This window comes from Ovis aries, chromosome 23, assembly GCF_016772045.2.
Source record: "Ovis aries strain OAR_USU_Benz2616 breed Rambouillet chromosome 23, ARS-UI_Ramb_v3.0, whole genome shotgun sequence".
In the NCBI taxonomy this organism is placed as follows: Eukaryota; Metazoa; Chordata; class Mammalia; order Artiodactyla; family Bovidae; genus Ovis; species Ovis aries.
Window position 1 is genome coordinate 48591069 of NC_056076.1, and position 21237 is coordinate 48612305.

At 51.1% G+C, this 21237-nt stretch overlaps 1 protein-coding gene and 1 non-coding gene across 8 annotated transcripts in view; one reads left to right on the forward strand and one right to left on the reverse strand.

The window, feature by feature from the left end:
• CTIF (cap binding complex dependent translation initiation factor) overlaps positions 1 to 21237 on the forward strand; it is a 326137-nt gene that overhangs the window by 44169 nt on the left and 260731 nt on the right. The window contains exon 1 of one of the 7 annotated variants that reach the window (XM_060405513.1): positions 1108 to 9994. The exons of the other annotated variants lie outside the window; for them this stretch is intronic. The gene's annotated coding sequence lies outside the window, so the exon portion shown is untranslated. Of the gene's footprint in view, positions 1 to 1107; positions 9995 to 21237 lie in introns of those variants that run through there. 7 annotated transcript variants of the gene reach the window in all.
• TRNAG-UCC (transfer RNA glycine (anticodon UCC)) lies at positions 14281 to 14353 on the reverse strand. The gene has a single exon. It is a non-coding gene; the product is annotated as a tRNA-Gly (tRNA).

Consider the following 21237-nt stretch of genomic DNA (forward strand, 5'->3'; position numbering starts at 1 on the left):
GTGCTGCGCTTAGTTCCTCTTAGTCAACTCTTTGTGACCCCATGGACTGTAGCCTGCCAGGCTCCTCTATCCATGGGGATTCTCCAGGCAAGAATACTGGAGTAGGTTGCCATGCCCTCCTCCAGGGGATCTTCCCAACCTAGGTATCAAACCCGGTCTACCCACCATTGCACTTGGATTCTTGACCATCTGAGCCACCAGGGAAGCTCAGAATGGCTATCATCAAAAAGTCTACAAATAGGGGACTTCTCTGTTGGTCCAGGGGCTAAGACTCTGCGCTCGCAATGCAGGGCTCCTGGGTTTGATCTCTGGTCAGGGAACCAGATCCCACATACCCGGCTCTGTCCCAGCTCCTCTGTCTCTCATAGTCTTCAAGGTGGAGAAACTGGCTGTGTACCATTTGGTTTGCAAATCATACTTCCTGTAGCCATCAGTGTTTTTTCCCCTCTCTCTTAATAGTAACAGTACTCTACTAAAGTGTAATTTATATACAGGATAATGCATGAATCTTAAGTGCATAGCCTGAGGGATCTTGACAGATGTTTATATTTGTGTAATCATTGCCAAGATCAAAATAAAGATCATTTCCATCACCCTGGAAGATCATCAGTGGTTCTGAAAGCATGTTAGCAGGGCTAGTGAGGACAGAAGGCCCCTGTTCAGGGCACAGCGACCACCTCTCCCATTTGGCCCCTGTGAATCTTGTATTCTCTGCAGTTGCCCTTGAAGGGATGAGGCTTGTGTAGGGGACAGGGCTCAGGGAGCAGCCGGAGTGAGTTGTTGTCATTTGCCAAATTTCTCAAGCCCAAAACACCTTCCCATACCACGGCCAGACCGAGCTGCAGGATCAAAGTGGTACATCTATTTGGAGTGTCAACAGCGCTAGAATAGTGTATGAAAAAATCTGTCTTGTTGAAATAAAGAAAGACATCGAGAGCAGAGCAAAAATCATTTGGATGCTGAAGATAAAAAATTACATTTAAAGAAAGCTTACATTTGGCCTGCACGCCTCTTAACCCCACCTGGGACCCGCAGGGTAATATAATGCTGCCAACCAGTGCCAGCCTTGGGAGTGTTTGTGGAGTGCCAGTGTGTGGCATGGTGGGGGCCCAGCAGGGGGCCCCATGGCTTTCTTTGAGGTTGGGGTGGGGCCTGGGCACCCAGCCTGAACACCCATACCACCCATGCCCCCGGGGATGACCTGCTGGGCAAGATGCCAGCACAGGCTCCCATGCAGACTTTGGATGGCACATCCTCAAAGGCTCGCTGTGAAGAGTCATCATACTCTTGGGACACAAACCTGTGCGATTCTCATTCCATCCATGATATTCCATCTAAAGAGATGCAGTCTGCTCCAGCCTTGAGAGGCTCCCTGGGACTTTGCTAAGGGACGCTGACCTTCGTTCCCGCTTCCCGGGGCCGGAGTTGGCTCGGAGCAGATGACATAGCCACTAAGAAGTCCTCTTGCTCAGGAATGCTCTCTTTCTGTTTCCCACTCCTATTCCTTCATGCTGTCTTTTCCTGTTTCAACTGCATGACTCTTTATAGCTGAGCTAGAAAAGACAATAGCACAGGGTGGGAAGTGGGAGGGCGGTTCAGGAGGGAGGGGACATGTGTCTACCTATGGCTGATTCGTGTTGATGCATGGCAGAAACCAACACAATATTGTAAAACCATTATCCCTCAATTAAAACTAACTAAATTTTAAAAAAGAAAACAAAAAGTAAATGCAATAACAACCTGTAGATGTTTCTCCCTTGGGTGAACTCTCATTTGTGAGCGTTGTGGTGTTGGTACCCCTGCTGACTCCCAAGTGCTAAGGGCTTGAAGGAAGGTGCCTGACCTGTGGGCCTGGCACAGCTGTACCACTGGCACAGTCCACAGCCTCCACCACTTTGTGTGGCTAGTCTGAGTGTTAGACAACTGAATTGAGAAGGTTGGTTTTGAAAATTACATTGAAAACTCCAACAAACGGTTGGATTGTACTCTTATCACTGTAGCTGAACTTCCACAAACTTCAGACAAGGGCATTGCGGTGTTTTGAATGGAGTTTGAGTTAGGTCATTAGCCTTGGTTTGGTTTGTGTTGCAGCAACAGACATGGGCTCTAGTCCTGACTTAGTTACTAATTAGTGATGTGATTTGTGACATGGGGCAAGCCAGCTGACTTGATGGGCCTCACTTTTCTCACCAGGAAAATGAGAGTCTCTGACTAGATAAACTTCTAGGTCGTTCTCAGCTCTAAATATCTATGAGTCCAGTTTTAACCATATTTTCCTTTTTTTTTTTTTTTTACAAAAGATTATGACATATTTAAGACAGTTTTGCTTTATTTTTTCTTTAGCCTCTGGGTTATATAAAAGCAAAAACACTTGAAAGTCCTGTGCACGTGTTTTTCTGTCTCCTCCAATTTCTACCTGGTTTAGCTGTGCTCTGAGTGTGCAAAAAGAGAAATGCTTCGACATAGCCTGTCCCCCGTCTACGTTGTGCTGAAGGGCGTCTTCAGGGTCTGTGGCGTTGCTGATGAGAGCGTGTGTGCGTTTGGCCGTGGAAAGCTGTGGTTCGGTCAGTGTCCTGGGTCATTGCATCTCTTCCTTCTTTGCTTCCTCAGTTACCAGGTGTGTGTTTCTTTGGTGAGACCCGGAAATAGACACAGCCCCGCGGTCCTCAGTGCCTCTGGGGAGCAGCGACAGGAGCCTGAACTTGCTGGGAACCCCCCTCCGTGTCCAGTCTGCCTTTTCTCTGTTTTTCACTTGATCTCCCATCGAGGACACCCTGCACACCCAACTCCCTCCCCCTGACTTTGCCTCTGTGCCCCCTGCCTTTCTTGTCCCCCAGACCTCCCCACAGGGACCTGTCTCTGGCTGGTGAGACGGGGGCTTCACGGGGCCCTGTCCCAGCCCCTTCTCCTCTTGCCCTCCTTCTGGGCCCTCCTGCCCCTGGGGTAGCCCTGGCTGTTGCCCCAGTGCCCTGGACCATCACATCTGTTCTCCACACCAGGCCTGCCTTCTGATGCCAGTCCAGTGCGCACTCGACTGTTTCCAGGACACTTTGGCCTCAGGCGCCTCCCAAATCCAGCTCCTGGTCCTTGCCCACACCCTCTGCTGTGATTCCCCTTCCTGTCCCCCAAGCCCACAACCCGGGACACACGTTCTGACACTGACACACACACACTCACACTCACACTCACTGACCTGACCTCCTGCTGCCTGCACAGCCCTCAGTGCATCCTGTCTTTGTTCCTCCTCGTCCTTCCTGAGTCTTCCCGATTCTAGCCTCCCGCAGGGCCCTCTCCACTGCTCCCGTTCTGGTCTCTCCCCCTCCTGATCCTGCATTATTACTTTGATGCAAGTGTGAGACAAGGAAAACCTCTGTCCTGTAATGACTCCCTCTAGAATCTTTGCTCTCTCCTGTAGCACCGCCCTGTACAGGGGAGGATGCAAGCTTGCAAAGATGAACTTGACCTATCCTTTATCAAGGTAGGCCGCTCCTCTCTGACTGTTTCTTCATGGTCAGCCCAGCGTGGGCAGTGGGAGACCACCCTCTGCTTTTCCCCGCCCTCCCCACCATCACCTCCTCCATCCTCCTGAGACTCAGTGGATCAGGGAACGTGGAGGTCAGAGCTGGAAGGGACTGCTGCCCTAGCTTTTTACATTTTACAGAAAAGAAACCAAGGCCCAGAGAAGGGGCATGTTCAGGTCGCACAGCTGGGAGTTTGCAATGGATCCTTTCCGAGGTGTGTGTATTCCCTTCCTGCTGGAACATCACCATCACCTGGGCGGCTGAGAACAACAAATGTTTATTCTCCTGCAGCTCTGGAGGCTGGAAGTCTGAAGTCAGGGTGCCAGCCAGGCCGACCTTCCTCTAAAGTCCCTGAGGGAGGATCCCTTCTGGGCTCTCCCAGCTTCTGGTGGGTGACTGGCAGTCCTTGGGGTCCCTTGGGTGGTAGCTGCAGTCTCCGCCTCTGTCTTCACACGGCCTTCTCCCTGTTTGTGTGTCTGTGTCTGACTCTTGTCCTTGTGTTTTTCTTTTTACAAGGACAAGAGCCATTGGCTTTAGGGCCCATCCTATGCCAGGATGGCCTCACGTTTGATTGCATCTACAAAAACTCTACATCCAAATAAGGTCACAGTGACAATTGAGTGGGGAGACGCTGACACTTCTTTTTGCAAAGGACCTTTCACCCTATAGCAGTGTGGCAGGCATCACCCATCTCTGGTGCTGGAGAGGGGCTGTGAGGTGGGGTTCACCCTGGGTTATTCTGGAGTAGAAGTCCTCCTGGTATTTTAGGTTGAAAACTCTGAATACTCAGCACTCTACTTGTTAGACCTGTCCTTCTAGTAAACAGTTTGTTAGTAAGGAGTTTATCTTTGTGTGTGTGTGTGATGGGGGCGGGCGGTGAGAGGGGTGAAGGACTAAAGTCTTACCAGCCTTCTTTTTAAAATGTGACCATACATTTTCAGCCCAGGAGAGGAGAGAGACACCTCATGGAGCATCATCTTTATTTTGTAACTTTTGTCATTGTTCGGCTCTGGGAAGTCAGCCTGAATATCCTCTGAGGCTAAAGAGCTTTATATCCCTCTCTGTTACTGAAACCAGCAGGCTGGTTCCCGTGTTTCTTTGCAGGCCGGGGCCTTGTGCTGCCGGCTTTTGATAGCTCTGGAGGTTCATTGTTGCTCTGGCGCTCTGACCTCTGTCTGGCCCTCGTTCGAGTGCAGACTTTGTGAGTCAGCATTTCGGGCTGGCTGGAGGGAGGGCGGGCTTTGTGACGCTCCGGAGCCGCAGAGGTTGGGCCCTCGGCCTGCAGGTGGGGAGAAGCCTGGGCCGGGACTCCATATTTAGCCTGGAATCCAGTCCCAGCTGCTGCCCCGAGGCCACCATGGATGCCAGAAGGGGCGGAGCACCAGCTCTGAGCCAGGGCCTCCAGGGCCTGCCGTGTGGGCCTGCCGGGAACAGCGGTGGCGGCCCATCCATGCCAGGCCTGGCCCTCTCCTGCCTGCACATTGACCGGCAAACCCCACCAGCCCAGAGAGCTGACTTGCCTGAGGTCACATAGGCAGCCGATGGCGAGCCACTCTATTTGGGTGTCTGGAGTCCGAGTCCTTTACCCTTGCTGCCCAGGAGACCATGCTGTCTTTGGGATGCAGGCACATGTACCAGCTTTCCCAGAGACCAGGATAAGAATGACTGACATCCCTGACAGCACCCTAACTGGGAGACAAGAGACACGCATTCCATCCTTTCCAATCCCCGTCGGCTCTGACACCCCTTGTCCCCTCCTCCCCACTCATTGAAAGCTGTTCCTGTTAGTCATTTAGACCACAGTGCGGATGTCAGGCCTCTCCCAGGGAACTCAAAACAGCAGTCACAGCGTGGGACCTGGAGTTGGACAGACAGCATTCTGGGGCACGTGATGAGGTGCACGTGGATGAGAAGAGGCAGACCTCAGAAATGGAGGAGGTGCAGGCCCAGCTCTCGGAGCCTCTCGGCTCCTGTCTGCCCTATCTCCCTGCCCACAGACTGGCCACCCATCCCGTGCTCTGCAGTCCAGACCTGCTCAGGAGGCAGTCCGATAATCTCGCTAATTCCCCTTGCCCTTCCCAGGCAGGGGTATCCCAGCAGGCCACCTCCAGCAGGCGTAGGTGGACCACCCTCGTCCGTGGTACCCACTGCTCCTGGCAGTGGCTGCCTGCAGGCCCTGAACAGCCTGGGCTGGATCTCTGAGCAGGACACGTGAAAGGGGATCATTTCAGCATCAGGAAGAACCCGGCACCGTGACAACAGTCCCTATGGCCCCATGTCCACGTGCCCCTACCTGTCATGTGGCCGTCGTGTCTGGACCTTTCTGGGCCTCGGTTTCCTCATCTCTAAGGTGGGACCCATCTGGACAGATTAGAGGGCGGGGACTGCAGAGAGTCCATTTAAAGGCTTAGCTCTCAACAGCCACTCGCATGGTTAGTATGATGTGGGTTGCCTCAGTTAATCCTCACGGCAACCGTGGGAGTGTGGACAGCACTATTAACCCCACTTTGCAGATGTGGAGGCTGATGTCAGAGCAGGAAAGGGACCCACCAGCCTTTTGGATTCCTGGCGCTGTGCTGTTTCTACGGAAATACCCTGGCAGTATCTGTAGGCTTTAGTGTGGTTTTCCCCCTTGCCCTGATTCTCCTGGATACCAGTGAACAAGCTAGTGTGAAGCTCCTCTGACCTGCAGGGCATCTTACTTCCCTGGGATGGTTTGGAAATAGCTCTCCCTGGAGTAAGTAACCCAGATGGCTCAGACTCAGCGAAGAAGCCACGGGCCTCGACGGCTGGGTGAATGGGATTCATAATTGGCACGAGCTGACCTTACAGCCTGGACACTGTGATTCCCATGACACGCAACTCCTGTCACCAGAAACAGTTGGCGGCTGTGTGCCGGCAGAGGGCCCCGGAGGAGCAGACAGGAGGGCCTGGCCCTGCTGAGGACAGCAATTAGCAGGGAGTGATGGCTGCTAATCGCTCTGATCAGCCAAGCAGAAGCCCAGCCTGCCATTCACAGGCTGCCTCTGGCTCCTGGGGCCCCGGGGGGGGGGGGGTGGGGGGGGGGGGTTGGAGAGGAACAAAGGGAGTCATTGCAAAAATCCATGGTCCTCTTCTTACCCTGGAGAGGGTGGCTGCCTTGGGAGCAGGGAATCGTGGGCAGCTGGGAATGGGGAGGCCTGGAAACAGGTGGGGCCTGGCCAGGCTGGACGACTGCACTCTGCACAGGGCCCACATCCTGCCTCCAGATGAGCCAGCATATTTTTGTAATGAGCCTGATAAAGTTTTCTCCTGTCCTGGCCCCCCTGGGAATCCTCAGTGGCCAGAAAGACCCAGGGGCACTGTGTGTCTGGCGGGAGTGCGGCACCTCCCCGTTCAGGAGGCCGCAGGAGGCCTGCCACAGGTCAGTACACACTTGGCGGGCGTGCACAGGGGAGGCCCTTCGATGGGAGGGGATGCTGTTGGGAAACGGGTTTCAGCCAGAGTCAGGGATTCCCCGGAGAAGACTTGGCAGAAAAGGACAAGTTTGTCGTGCATGTGAAAGGACTCAGTCAAAGCAAAATAATCTTTATTGTCATCATCACAGGTGTTAATAATATGTCTTCAGAGTTCTTTAGTATTTTAGACCTGGTATTCATGTTCTTGACAACCCTGGGAAGTTTTAAAAAAAAAAAAAAGATTGTTCTCTTCTGAATGTATAGAAAGAGGCCTAAACCGGCAGGGGATGGATACAGGTGATGAGCCAAGGTGAGAATGTCCTTTTGCCTCTGGGGCTGAAGCCAGCCCGAGGGACACTAGATTGTCATTCAGATAGTTTTTTCTGAGTATCTTCATTAAATTATCTACTATACAAATGATTTAGGGGACTCTCTTCCATCAACCAGGTGCCACAGACCAAAGAGCTGACTATTTACCTTGCCGGTGCCACGGGGGCCCCCTGGAACAGGTCCCCCCCTCCCCATTTCACCTCTTGGGGGGACTCTGCAGTGTGTGGCTGGGAAGGAGAGAGTTAATTTGGCAGCTCTGGGGTCCGAGGGGGGGTGGAGCATCATGGTTGCAGTCTGGCCTGTCTCCTGAGCAGGCAGGCCTTCTTCCTGGGTTAGCTGTGCTCTGACGGGGGCCCCGTACTCAGAAGGGTTAATGCTCAGTGAACACCGGCTGTCAGTGTTTGGAAATCCTTACACTGAAGGAGAGGCTTCACTTGCATTCCTCTTTTGGTCTGGGGGGTGGGGGAGGGGCATGAATTACGCAGTCTGGGTTCCACAGCTGTCAGGGGGGTGAGGCTAGGGTCCTTGGGATCTGTCAGCTGGCTGAGCTGCTGGGGTGGGGCTGACAGCGGCCCAGCATTGATGGCAGCTGCACGCGGACACCAGGCAGCCAGGCAGGGCCAGGCAGGGTTTCTGGAATGAGCGCACACATTCCCTGGCTACCATTCTGCACCCTTCCCTCCTTGTACCCGTGCATCTGGGCTGTCCCTGTGCTCCTCACCTGGAGGCACCACGTGCGCACCATGACCTTGCTGCAGAAGGCAAGGAGTCAGAAATCCTTGCGCCCACAACAGACAGGCGTGCCCCCACCCCGCCCTGAAGTTGGCTCCATCCACCTTTGCTCGGGGTTTATTTTTGATGGATGGGGAAAGAGAACGATCCAAGGAATGAGGGGCTGTGCGCCCAAGGGCTCGGCAGGCCGCCGCAGGCCCCAGCATGAGTGGGAGGCCCAAGAGAGGCAGAGCCACCCCACACCCAAACCCTGCTGAGCTCAGTCCTCACCAGGGCATCAAGTTCAGCAGGAAAACAATTAGCGAGCTGAGAAGCAAGGTCAGAATCCTGGATCCCAGATGGCAAGGACCAGGGGGAAATCGATGGATAGTGCCAACTATATCGCCTGAAACTAGTGGACTCCAGGCGGGGTCACCTGGAGAAAGTGTTGGAACTCTTATGCATATGTTTTTCTTCATCTTTTAATTTCTGTTTGGGGTTATGATTTTGTAATGCACACAATGTATTGCCAGGGTGAGTGTGTATGTGTGTGGGGGGGGTGAGTATGTGCACAGAGGTGTATCATGCACAAACTGAGGGCATCCGAGGATGAGGTGGTTGGATGGCATCATCGACTCAATGGACATCCACTTGGGCAAACTCCGGGGGATAGTGGAGGACAGGGAAGCCTGGCATGCTGCAGTCTCTGGGGCTGCAAAGTGTCGGACACGACTGAGTGACTGAACAACCGCCAGGACCGCTTCATCAAAGTGCCACAAACAAAGTGCAATAGCAGTTGATTCTTTCGTAGTCCTAAAGGCTGGAAGTCCAAGGTCAAGGTGTCAGCAGTGTGAATTCCTTCAGAGGGCTGTGGGGGAGCTTCTGTGTGCTGCCTCTCCTCTAGCTTCTGGCGGTTTGGTGGCAGTCTTTGGCATATCTTGGCTGGTCGATGGCATCACCCCAATCTCTGCTTTTATCCCTCCTTGGCATTCTCCCTGTATGTGTGTCTGTATGTACAAATTTTCCCTTTGTGTAAGACCAGTATAGCCTCTTATGGGCTTCCCTGGTGGTTCAGACTAAAGAATCTGCCTGCGATGCAGGAGACCTGGGTTTGATCCTTGGGTCAGGAAGTTCTTCTGGAGAAGGGAATGGCTCTCCATTCCAGTATCCTTGCCTGGAGAATTCCGTGGACAGAGGAGCCTGGTGGGCTACAGTCTCTGGGGTTGCAAGAGTCAGATAGGACGGAGCGACTAAAACGCACACACACACACACACACAACCTCTTAACTAATTATATTTCCAGAGACCCTGTTTTCAAATAAGGTGACATTCTGAGGTATGGGGGAGTTAGTCTGAACTTCGGGGGATATGGCTTCCTTCATAGCTCAGTTGGTAAAGAATCCGCCTGCAATGCAGGAGACCTGGGTTCGATCCCTGAGTTGGGAAGAGCCCCTGGAGAAGGGAAAGGCTGCCCACTCCAGTATTCTGACCTCGAGAATTCCATGGACTGTATAGTCCATGGAGTTGCAAAGAGCTGGACATGACTGAGCCACTTTCCCTTTGGGGGATATAATTCAACTCATAGCAGATGGCATAAGCAGTGAAACAAGCTCGAAAACTAGTAGCTTAGCTAAGCCGTTTGCTCTCTGGTCCACTGACCTTGACTGTGTGTCAGCCCAGCCTCCTCCGCTTCTCATCAGGAGGTTCTGCTCAGGGACCTGTCTTGACAAATACCAGGAGTCACTGCCAGGGTTTGCTGGGTCCGAGGCCTCCAGTCGGCTAAGAGGAAAAAGTCCTATGGTGAGAGCTGCAGGGCCCTGTGTGCCGGGCACGGGGAGGAGAACCCTGGTCTCCTGCTTCTTTTTCCTGCCTCGAAGCATCATGCCACAGTGAACAAAAGAAGTAGCACTAAGCAGTCATGGGTGGACGGACTCCTGAGCCTGACTGCCCAGGGAAGGAGGTCGAGACAGCTGGGTCTGTTTGGCATGACTGTGGGTAAGTTGCAGCCTTCTGGGACTTTAAAGTGGCAGGCGCCTTTGAAATGACCTGGTTCCGCCCTCCTGTTTTACAGACAAGGGGATGGAAGCCAAAGGCGGGGAGGGTCCTGCTCATGTTTCGTTTAGGATCAGGATCCGCAGCTGTGTCAGTTCTCCACTGCTGTGTAACAAACATCCCCCAAACTAAACACACTTGTCTCCCACTTTGTGCTGCTCAGCGTCTCAGTTCAGCCTGGCAGGACTCTGTTTCCAGGACCTCTCCCAAGGCTGTAGAAGACGCATTGACCAGGACTGTGATAGACTGTGGGAGTGTCTGCTTCCCGGCTCCCTGGTATGGTTGTTGATGAGGTTCAGTTCCTTGGGGCTATTGGGTTGAGGCCTCAGCTCTTCACTGGCTGATGGCTAGAAGCTGCCCACAGCTCCTGGCCACGTGGGCCTCTCCAGCGTGGCAGCTTGCTTCATCAGAGTGTGCGTGCCAAAAAGGCAGTGGTGAGTCAGCAAGATAGAAGTCAGTCTTTTCTAACCTGATCACAGAAGTGACATCTTATCATTTTACCATATTTTGTTTGGAACACAGGAGGCAGGAGTCCCTGAGGCCCATCTTAAAGAGCGGCTTACCATAGCAGCTATAACAGGAAACCTGAATAACATTGGTTTAAACAATGCAGAGATTTATTTTTCTTTAATGTAGAAGGAATCTAGAGGCAGGAATCCAGGACTGGTGTGGGGATTCTGTGGCTATCAGAGGCTTAGGTTATATCTTTCTGCTTTGCCATGCTGAATTGGTGGCTACTTACTAGCCTCAAAGTTGCCTCATAGTCTAAGAGAGCTGCTGGAGCTCCAGACATCATGCCTACATTCCACACAAGGAGGAAAAAGTGGAAAGGACAAAAGTTATGTGCCAGCTCAGTCAATCCCTTTAAAGTGTTTCCCGTCCATTAACCTCCTTTTACATCTCATTGGCCTCTACTTTCTGTGAGGGAGGTTGGAAAATCGCCATGAGGTCGCAGGAAAGGAGGAATAAAAAGCTGTAAGGGACCTGCAGCATGTAAGAGGAAACAGATGTGTGAGTGGGTAATTGACCATTCAACAGATAGATAGCTCACCAGAAAATCAGGCCTGGGGAGAAGGGTCTTGAGGGGCGGATAGGAGTTGTCTGGGCAGGAATGGGTCAAGGATGCAGCCTGTGTGCTGGCATGCAGATCCATCCCCCTGGGCTAAAGGAGGGCCTTGCTGGGTTCTCTTTTCTTGAGCCTGAGAACTTGAGCTGATTCTGATGAGGAGACCCAATGGCCAAAGCAATAGACAGACCTTGACCTACAGCCGGGCCCATGATGGGGCCTCCAGCACCTTCTATTCCATTGCTTCCTCATCCTTTCCAGCCCATGCTTTGGCTCCTAGACCCTGCAGCTGAATTCCTTAGACCTCCAGTGGGCGTCACCAAGCTCGAGTGTCTTAAATGTTGGGCAAATAGCATAGGGGACAGGGAAACCCCAGCTGAAGTTGCGGGGAAAATTGGGGGAGATTCTGGGGTCTTACCAAGTTTCCAGGTTTTTCCTGCTTGGCAATCAGAGGTATCCCTCATATTTGGCTTATCTTGGAAATGGCAACCCACTCCAGTATTCTTGCCTGGAAAATCCCATGGACGGAGGAACCTGGTAGGCTACAGTCCATGGGGTCGCAACAAGTCGGACACAACTGAGCGACTTCACTTTCTTTCCTAAGTCCCAAGAGAGGAAATGGAAACCATACAATTTAGTCTGTGAAATTCTGCTCATTAACATTTAAGAAGGTTTCAGAGGCCTCAGTGTGAAGAAGTTTGACACGTGATGTGATTAGCAATGCAGGCAGGTGTGGCGGGCACCTCTTCCATCTGAAGCTGCTCAGAAAGACTGGAGCCTGCCTGGTCTCTAGACTGTACCTGGAAGTAGACAAGGGAGCCTGCAGGGCAGCAGGGGGGTTGGGTAGAAGCTCACGGCATATGCCATCTCAGGGCATTTAAAATCAGAGCTTGAGAACATATTTCTCTTTGGTATTTTGCCAGCAGGAGAATCCACTGCCGGGAAGTTTTTTGTAATGACGTCACAGCACTGCTGTGTGGGCAGGCGGGCTCCTGAATGTCCCATTGTGGTTAAAAAAAAAAAAAAACAGAGAAGGAATGCTGTAACCACACCCAGAGCAGGAGCGAGGAAGGTGGCACCGGTAATGACAGCACTGGCATTTACTGACTGTATCGACGCGTTCAACATGAGTTACAAGGGCTTTATGGGGGTTATTTCTTGGTCCTCACCTCCCACCCCCAGCCTTCTTCCTGGGGACAGGGGCCATGCTGGGGCAGGGGGCAACCCCAGCGTTGCTCCCATTTCCCACCTCTGGCCGCCACACGAGGTCAGCAGATTTCTAGATTAAGCGGTGACGCGCAGGGTCACAGGTGGAAACCATGCCATCCACCCAGCAGGGGCCCTCGCGTATTGCCAGAGTAGAAAATGACCTCTGTGCCAGACGGCTCATGGACGTGGGAAGGCCTTGCACATGGCAGTGTCCCTGCAGGAGGGGTGTGAACAGAAGGCTCTGCTGGCCTGGCGTTCAGTGTGGCAGGTGCCTCCTAGCAGGGGTTACCGTCCGAGTGACCAGCTGCCCCGGGCTGGGACAGCCGAGGTTCCTCCCAGGCAGCGTTCTAACCCAGTGATCAACAGGCCAGAGGGACCCCACAGCCAACTTTTTTTCCTCTTAAACCGAAGTTTGTTGTTTCTTGCTTATAAAAATGCCAAAATCTTATTTGTGTTATTTACTTATACACACACACACACACACACACACATATTTATGGGGTCTTCCCTGGTGACTCAGATGGTAAAGAATCAGCCTGCAGTGCAGGAGACCCGGATTCAAACTCTGGGTTGGGAAGATCCCCTGGAGAAGGGAATGGCTATACACTCCAGTATTCTTGTCTGGATAATCCCCATGGACAGAGGAACCTGGCGGGCTACAGTCCATGGGGTCACAAAGAGTTGGACGTGACTGAGTGACCAGCACATTCATTTTCACACACACACATATATATATGTATATGTTCAGTGAGTTCAGTTGTTCAGTCGTGTCCAACTCTTTGTGAACCTCAGCACGCCAGGCCTCCCTGTCCATCACCAACTCCCAGAGTTCACCCAAACCCATGTGCATTGAGTCGGTGATGCCCATCCAACCATCTCATATTCTGTCGTCCCCTTCTCCTCCTGCCCTCAATCTTTCCCAGCATCAGGGTCTTTTCAGATGAGTCAGCTCCTCTCATCAGGTGGCCAAAGTATTGGAGTTTCAGCTTCAACATCAGTTCTTCCAGTGAACACCCAGGACTGATCTCCTTTAGGATGGACTGGTTGGATCTCCTTGTAGTCCCAGGGACTCTTCTCCAACACCACAGTTCAAAAGCATTAATTCTTCAGCACTCAGCTTTCTTTATAGTCCAACTCTCAAATCCATACATGACCACTGGAAAAACCATAGCCTTGACTAGACGGACCTTTGTTGGCAAAGTAATGTCTCTTCTTTTTAAAATGCTGTCTAGGTTGGTCATAACTTTCCTTCCAAGGAGTAAGCATCTTTTAATTTCTACAATCACCATCTGCAGTGATTTTGGAGCCCCCCAGAAATGAAGTCTGCCACTGTTTCCCCATCTATTTGCCATGAAGTGATGGGACCAGATGCCATGATCTTCGTTTTCTGAATGTTGAGCTTTAAGCTAACTTTTTCACTCTCCTCTTTCACTTTCATCAAGAAGCTCTTTAGTTCTTCTTTACTTTCTGCCATAAGGATGGTGTCATCTTCATATCTGTGGTTATTGGTATTTTCTTCCAGGAATCTTGATTCCAGCTTGTGCTTCTTCCAGCCCAGCGTTTCTCATGATGTACTCTGCATAGAAGTTAAGTAAGCAGCATGACAATATACAGAGGAAATATATGGTTACACTGCATGGCTTATGGGATCTTAGTTCCCTGGGGATTGAACCCAGGCCCTCAGCAGTGGAGACAGTGATGTGGCCCTGGCCCTGGAGGAGGTCAGGGCCTCTTGAGGAATAATTGACATAGAACATTATGTTATTAATAGTTTCAAGTGTACAGCATAGTGATTCAATAATTGTATATACTGTGAAGTGGTCACCCAGACAAGTTATTATTGCTATTTTTAAAAATTTTAGTTACTTATTTGGCCGCACCGGGTCTCAGTTGCAGCACGCAGGATCTTCTTAGCCAGGGCATGCTATTTCTGTGTACGGTACGTGGAATCTAATTCCCTGGCCAGGGATTGAACCCGGGCCCCCTGCATTGGAAGCACAGAGTCCTAGTGACTAGACCACCAGGGAACAAATTATTAATTGTTTGTTAAGAATATTTGTTATTATTCACCAGGCAAATTATTAAGCGCCAATGTTTATGGAGCTTCTAATGCAGGTTTGAGATAAGCATACCAAGTATACGCATCATGTATTGATGGCCTACTGTTTGACTGGAACTGCGCTCATTTCACATATTTTTACATAACCTTCTGAACTGACCTGTCAAGGTTTGTCCCGTGGGGAGACTGAGTCACCGAGGATTCAGGACCTCTGTGGGGGTCGTGCAATGTGTCTGTCTACCCGGTCGCCCTGGGCTGACTCCTGAGTGTCCCTTTGTACTCGTGTCTTTGTGGCTCCTGCATGGGAATTCCAACCATGCCCCATCTTCTGCCTGGCACCCCGGGGGATCCTCAGGGCAGAGGCCACGTCTCACCTGGTACCTGGGGTCTAGCAGGGCACCTGGCATGCGCTGAGGAAGTGGCAGGTGTTTGTGGGCTTTGAGTCAAGGGCAGAGCCAGAATAAAGGGCAGGGGGTGAGCGGAAGGGCTATTCCTTTGGAGCTCTGACAGCTCAGCATCCGCAGCTGTGTTCCTGGCTTGCACTACAAATAGACTGGAATGTTGGTTGCTTTCTTCTCCGTTGACAGTGCTGGATGCTAGACAAATTCTTGGTTACCTTTTGCACCATAGCTAGTTCTTTCTTTTTTCCCCAGTCTTCCAGCCCTGAGTGGCCTCCTGTTACATCAGTCCCAGTACGGCTCGCCTCTCATTAATTCCATCTTGTACTGGTGTCCCTGGTGAGACTGTGACCCTTGCTGAAATCTGAGCTGTGCTCTCCTAGCTCGCCGCCATGCAGACTGGCTGTTAACACAGGCCGCTGTCCTCATCCGTGTCGGGCAGGCTTGGTTCTGGTTCAGTTTTCAGGCTTCTGTCTTCTACTCTTGGAAGTGTATCTGACTTCCGTTCAACTGGACCTGTCCTCACCTTGAAGACTTTAGGCTCTTTCTTTTATCCAGCTACAGGAAAAGAAAAAGAACGTTTTTGTTGAAGCAAAGAGGACTTGACCGTGTTAATCTGTGTTCATGTCAAGGGGCCAGCTCTGTAACCCCAGGCTCACAAAAGAAAAATTTGTTTTTCCCCATCTTGGTCCAGTGTCCTGTAAAGAGAAAGATACTGCCAGGATGCAAGCAGTGTGTTTAGATATTGAGACTCAATTCAGCAGTTTCCTGAACTCCCGATATTCTGTCTGCATGCAACAGACACGGGGACTTCCAACATCAGGCTTGGCAAGGGCGTTTCCAGACTCTTCGTAGGCAATCTGACGGGGAGGCTGTCTCCCCTGGGCCCCCACCCACAGGGAGAGTGTGTAACTCAAAGAAAACACCTGGCCAGCCTCATTCATAAACATGGCACAATATTGTTGGATGGCAGCCTGGGGATCCCCCGTGGGGAGTGGAAATGCAGTCTCCTGACAGCTATAAACTAATGGTCCATCTTCGCCATCTTCGCCTACATACATGTTTAAGGTGGTCCCTTAGATGGCATTGGAATGAGCCCATCTTCATGGGCTTGTAGGACTGAGACTGTTTGTACTGATATGTTCATCTTATTGTTGTCTATGCTCTAAAAGCCTGACTTGTTTTTTTTTTTTTTTTTTAAGCAAGAAAACGTAAGAGAAGCTTAGAGATAGCAGTCTCCTGGAGGGAGCCTGAGGGAGTAGAAAGGAAACAACGTCGGCGCAAATCTCAGCTACTAAGGGTTTTAGTTGCGGCTGCCTGGTTTGGGATGTGTCATGTCACAGCTCTGTGCCTGCATTTCCTGATCTGTAATAGGAGGGATTGGCTTGCCCACTTCATTGCTTCTGGGAGCCATGCTTTTCCTCCCACCTGTTAGTATCTGTGAAACAAGGATGCATCTCATTACCCCTGGCTATTAGCCACATGGCAGAGCCACTATGTCACATGGCATAGCTGTCGTTTCCTGAGCAGGTGTGAATGTGGTCCTGCCGTTCAGACTGTCATGACCTCAGCTGAATTAGGTGTGTTGTTGGTCATCCGCCTGTTATGTGAATTGTCGCTCAAAATGTCTTCCGAAAGATCTCACTGTAATTTATTATTGATACCAAATGTGCACAGAGGGACATGGAAGCAGTAGTGGGGCCTTGATTTGATATTAGAAAAGCAAGTGTGTGTTGCTGGAGGAAGGGCTGCAATTGCATACTTTCTTTTAAAGCAACGGGAATCATCAGTCTCCTGCATGCCGCCAAAGGCAGGAGAAATTCTCCAATCCCTCAGAAGAGATGAAACCTCCTCAGAGCTCATGTGACCAATTTGCACTCAGGACTGTCGCTAAGGCATTATGTCATAGTCTAATTGGCAGCATTTTTTCTTTTCTTTGTGTCTCGTAAAATAATGGTGGGTCTTAGAATTTGCTTTCTAAGTTTTCTCCTGTTTTTATATCTAGTAGTTTTATTTGTATTTTTTTTTTGGTCACTTAGAACAAACCAGTAAGAATAACATTCCTTCCGTGTGTTGATGATTCTCCTTATTGACCATCTGGTGATGTCCATGTGTAGAGTTGTCTCTTGTGCTGTTGGAAAGGGTGTTTGCTATGATCGGTGTGTTCTCTTGACAAAACTGTTAGCCTTTGCCCTGCTTCGTTTTGTCCTCCAAGGCCAAATTGGCCTGTTACTCGAGGTATCTCTTGACTTCCTACGTTTGCATTCCAGTTCCCTATGATGAAAAGGACATCTAGTTTTGATGTTAGTTTTAGGAGGTGTTCTAGATTTTCATAGAGCTGGACAGAGGAGCCTAGCAGGCTATGGTCCTTAGGGTCACAAAAGTCGGACACAGCTGAAGCAGCTTAGCTCGCATTATGTGTATACAGACGCACACTTAGTTGTCAGATCATATATGAACTATATGTGTAATCTTTTGAGGAGCTACCAGACTGTTGTCCAAAGCAGTTGCATCCTTTTTCATTGCCATCATCAGTGTATGAGCCTTCTAATTTCTCCACATCCTCATCACTCACACTTGATTCAATGTACAAAGACCATTCTGCATCTCAGCTCCCAGGATTCTGGGGTGACATCCAGTGACTTTGGAGACAACAGAGGCCCCTTTTGGCTTTGTCTATCCTTCTTTCCCCTTCCCAGCAGAGCTTGCAGAGGGCTGTGGGGACTCTCAGTTAATTATCTGCCAGGTAGCCACTCAGTCTGCTCCCTGAGGCTGTAACTGGCTCCAGACTGCTCCTGCTGGGCGCCCCTAAAGAGGCTATCTGCTGCTGCCACTCTAGTGAGGGGAATTGACTGCAGGGATAATGGGAGATAGAGCCCAAGTGCTGTGATGGCCTAATGAGAGCATCGAGATGTGCCACCAGGAGAGTTCTCTCTTCCCCCTGCAAGGCATCTGGCTGCATCTGGGAGTCCTTCCTGCCACTGTCTCAAATTAACCCCCGGGGAGAGCTCCTAGGTCACAGAGGCCCGGGATCAGCCAGTCCACAGTCCTCCCACCAGAGCCCACGGGCCTTCCACCCAAGTTCTGTGAACTCCTACCCTGCCCTAAAAGTACAGGGATGGGAGAGACCAAATGATACTCTAGAAGGTCCACAAGAATGCGTACTCTCATGGGTACCCAATGGGAGTGATCTGGACTCATGTTTTCTGGGTGCCTGTTTTCCTAAATACATGGCCTTAGCACATCCCAGAGAGAAACACTTGGGGAAAACCAGCCCCAGGAGAAGTCTCATACCTGCGCCTGCAATGTGGCCGTGGTGAGTAGCTCTCATCTCTGGCTTGGCCGTCACTGCCGAGAACTTGGTAATTGGGTTCTGTGCTCTACAAGGTAACAGCCGTAGCCAGCAGAGGCCTGTGGTCTGCAGAACTTGGCTGTCCCATCCCTTCTGTCCTGCAGAAGGCTCTGTAGCACATAGGGCTTTCATCCTTCCAGCCAGTCCCTTTCCCCTTCATCCCTCAGTTTCTACCCCATCACAACACAAGCTGGTGGGAACGGTCAGTGATTTATTGGCTCATGCCACAAGGCAGTGGGACCCTGAGCTGCTGCTGGTCGTGGGGAAACCCCTGGGGCTGGAGTCAAGATGCCTGGGTTGTGGTCCTTCCTGTTGGGAAGCCATATGCATATTGTTCCAGGGTCCCCGTGTGTAAGAGGGAAGTGGCAACGCACACCTGTCTCCTCGTACATGGGAGAGAGACGACTGGCAGGATGGTGCTGGACTGTGCAGACCCAAGGGCAGGAGGCCCAGGGCCCCAGCCCAAGCTCCACAGATAATTTAAGATCTGATTCAGTCGTTCATATCCAATGGCAGCTTACTCTGTTATCCTGTGAAAGACACAAAGCCTTAACCTGGAGCAGCTCCAGGGCCCACTTCAGGAGTGACCATGGGGTCCAGCAGCTCATGGGTGATGTTGGGCCAGGATTGGTTTGTTGAATGGGTGGGGCTCTGGGCTCCTCACTTCAATTTCATTAGCATGCTGTGTCTTGGAGCCATTTGGACTCAAGACCTGACTCAGCTCACCTCTTAACAGACGACCTTGGGCACCTCCTCTGCCTTGGTTTCCTGATTTGTACAATGGGACCAAAAATGTGTCTACATTATAGGAGTGTCTTGAGGATTAAAGTAAAATATATGACAAGCATTTAACACAGAGTTTGGCACATAGTAAATGCTCAATAAATACTAGTTGTTTTCTTTTGTGTATCGAGGGAACCGTGTATAGTTTAATTTTAAAAGTAAGTATGATATTAGAGGCAAATAGTTTGGAATCTATGGGGAGTACAGTCTGTGGGGAATATAATATTAATGGCTTGCTTTCCTGCTTCAGTGAAGGTCAAATGCAGCTGGCCCTGAGTAGGAGCACCCCTCTTGGGGTCCTCCAAGCAAGCTCAGGGCCTGGAATTAGGGGGTCTGGGCTTCCATTTTTTTGTGGTTTTTACACTCCTGGGCTCTTGCTATTCAGTTCTGCCCGCAGTTCCTGGCGGATGCAGGGAGAATAACAAGCGCCCAGGCACTGGGTCAAGTTTTAGATCCCTGTGGTTGCTGTCCAGTGGGCTTCCAGCATCGTGTGTGATATATGCAGGCTAGTCAGCCAAAGAGGGGTCTTTCCCCCAGCCTACCGTGCTAGCTAATTTCACTGCTAACATGCCCCCCCACCCCTACCGCATCTCTGCCTGCTGGCAGCGAGCTGCTACCTGCCTGCTGATTACCAAGGGGACAGAACCTCAGTTACCCGTCATCCATTTTCTGATTGCTGAGAATTCATCGTCAAATTGCTGTTGCTTAACCCTTTATTTGCTTACTTGTGGTCGTGCTGGGTCTTCGTTGCTGGGAGGGCTTTTCTCTAGCTGTGGTGAGCAGGGGCCGCTCTCTGATTGCGATACAAGGGCTTCTCATTGCTTTAGCTTGTGGAGCGCGGGCTCTGAGGGGCACGGGCTTCCGTAGTTGCGGCTCCTGGGCTCTAGAGCACAGGCTCAGAAGTTGTGATGCACAGGCTTAGTTGCTCCGAGGCATGTGGGGTCTTCCCTGACCAGGGATCGAACCCATGTCTCTTACATTGGCAGGCGGATTTTTTTTTTTAACCACTGAACCACCAGGGAATCCCCAAATTGTTGTTGTCTAGTCATTCAGTCATGCCAGACTCTTTGCGACCCCGTGGACTGCAGCACACCAGGCTTCCCTGTCTCTGCCAGAGTTTGCTCACACTCATGTCCATTGAGTCAGTGATGCCATCCAACTATCTGTCGCCCCTTCTCCTCCTGCCTTCAGTCTCTCCCAGCATCAGGGTCTTTTCCAGTGAGTCAGCTCTTCACATCAGGTGGCCAAAGTATGGGAGCTTCAGTTTCAACATCGTTCCTTCCAGTGAATATTCAGGGTTGATTCCCTTTAGGATTAACTGGTTTGATCTCCTTGCTGTCCAGGGGACTCTCAAGAGTTTTTTTCCAGCACCTTAGTTCGAAGGCATCAGTTCTTTAGCACTCAGCCTTCTTTATGCTCCAGTTCATATCAAATACTCAGTGATTAACTGAATGTCTGCAGCGGGCTCAGGTCTGGCTCCCAGGTCACAGGGGAAGGAGCAGGCGTGTCCTCGGCTTCCAAGAGCTTGTAGTTCAGCTGAGGGAGGAGGCAGCCCCCAAGACTGCGTTAGGGCTGAGCTGGAGTGTGGTGAGGGCTTTACAGGGAGCAATGGGACAACCTTGTCCATTTACCTAGACTCCCGTCAAGACACCCAGGAGGTGCACCTCTTTCCCTGAACAGAGTTTGGAGGTACACTGCCTTCTGTGGTTGACTGTTTTGTTTCCAGTGCAGCTCAGTCCCGGCAGAGTGACATAGTCTTCCTATAATAACTCTGTGGCTTGTCTTCAACCAGGTTAGGGCGGCGTCCTGCTGATCCGGAAAGCTTTTTTTCTCCCCCTTTGCAGGGACTCTGCATGTTTCTATTTTGGACTGTTGTGTATTGATTTCCCATTGTAACTCCCAGGGGACAATCCTTGTTCTTGATTGCCAGGTTCTTAGGGACACTCCTCATTACTTTCTTGCAGGAGGGTCTCAAACTTGGATATTGGCGAGGACCAGGCAGGTAACGTGTGAGTGAGTGGAGTGATGGCTGTGGGCCGCGGGGAGACTTCAGGGAGCGCTGGGGTCTGTGGAGAACTGGGCATTGTGTGCCCTGTCTGAAGAGCTCAGCCTCGCTCTGGTCATGCTTCCAGCGAGGGGAGGTGGGCCAGTGTTGGCGGATCTCCCGGTCTTTGAAGAAAACCAGAAATGGGGATTTTACCGTGAAATCTTCTGATCTGTAAAATTGGCTTGAATATTTTAAAAATACTGGACAGACGAAACGGTGTGACCCCAAATGAGCCTTTGCAGTCTCTGCTGTGTGGTTACGCGCCTGTGCGG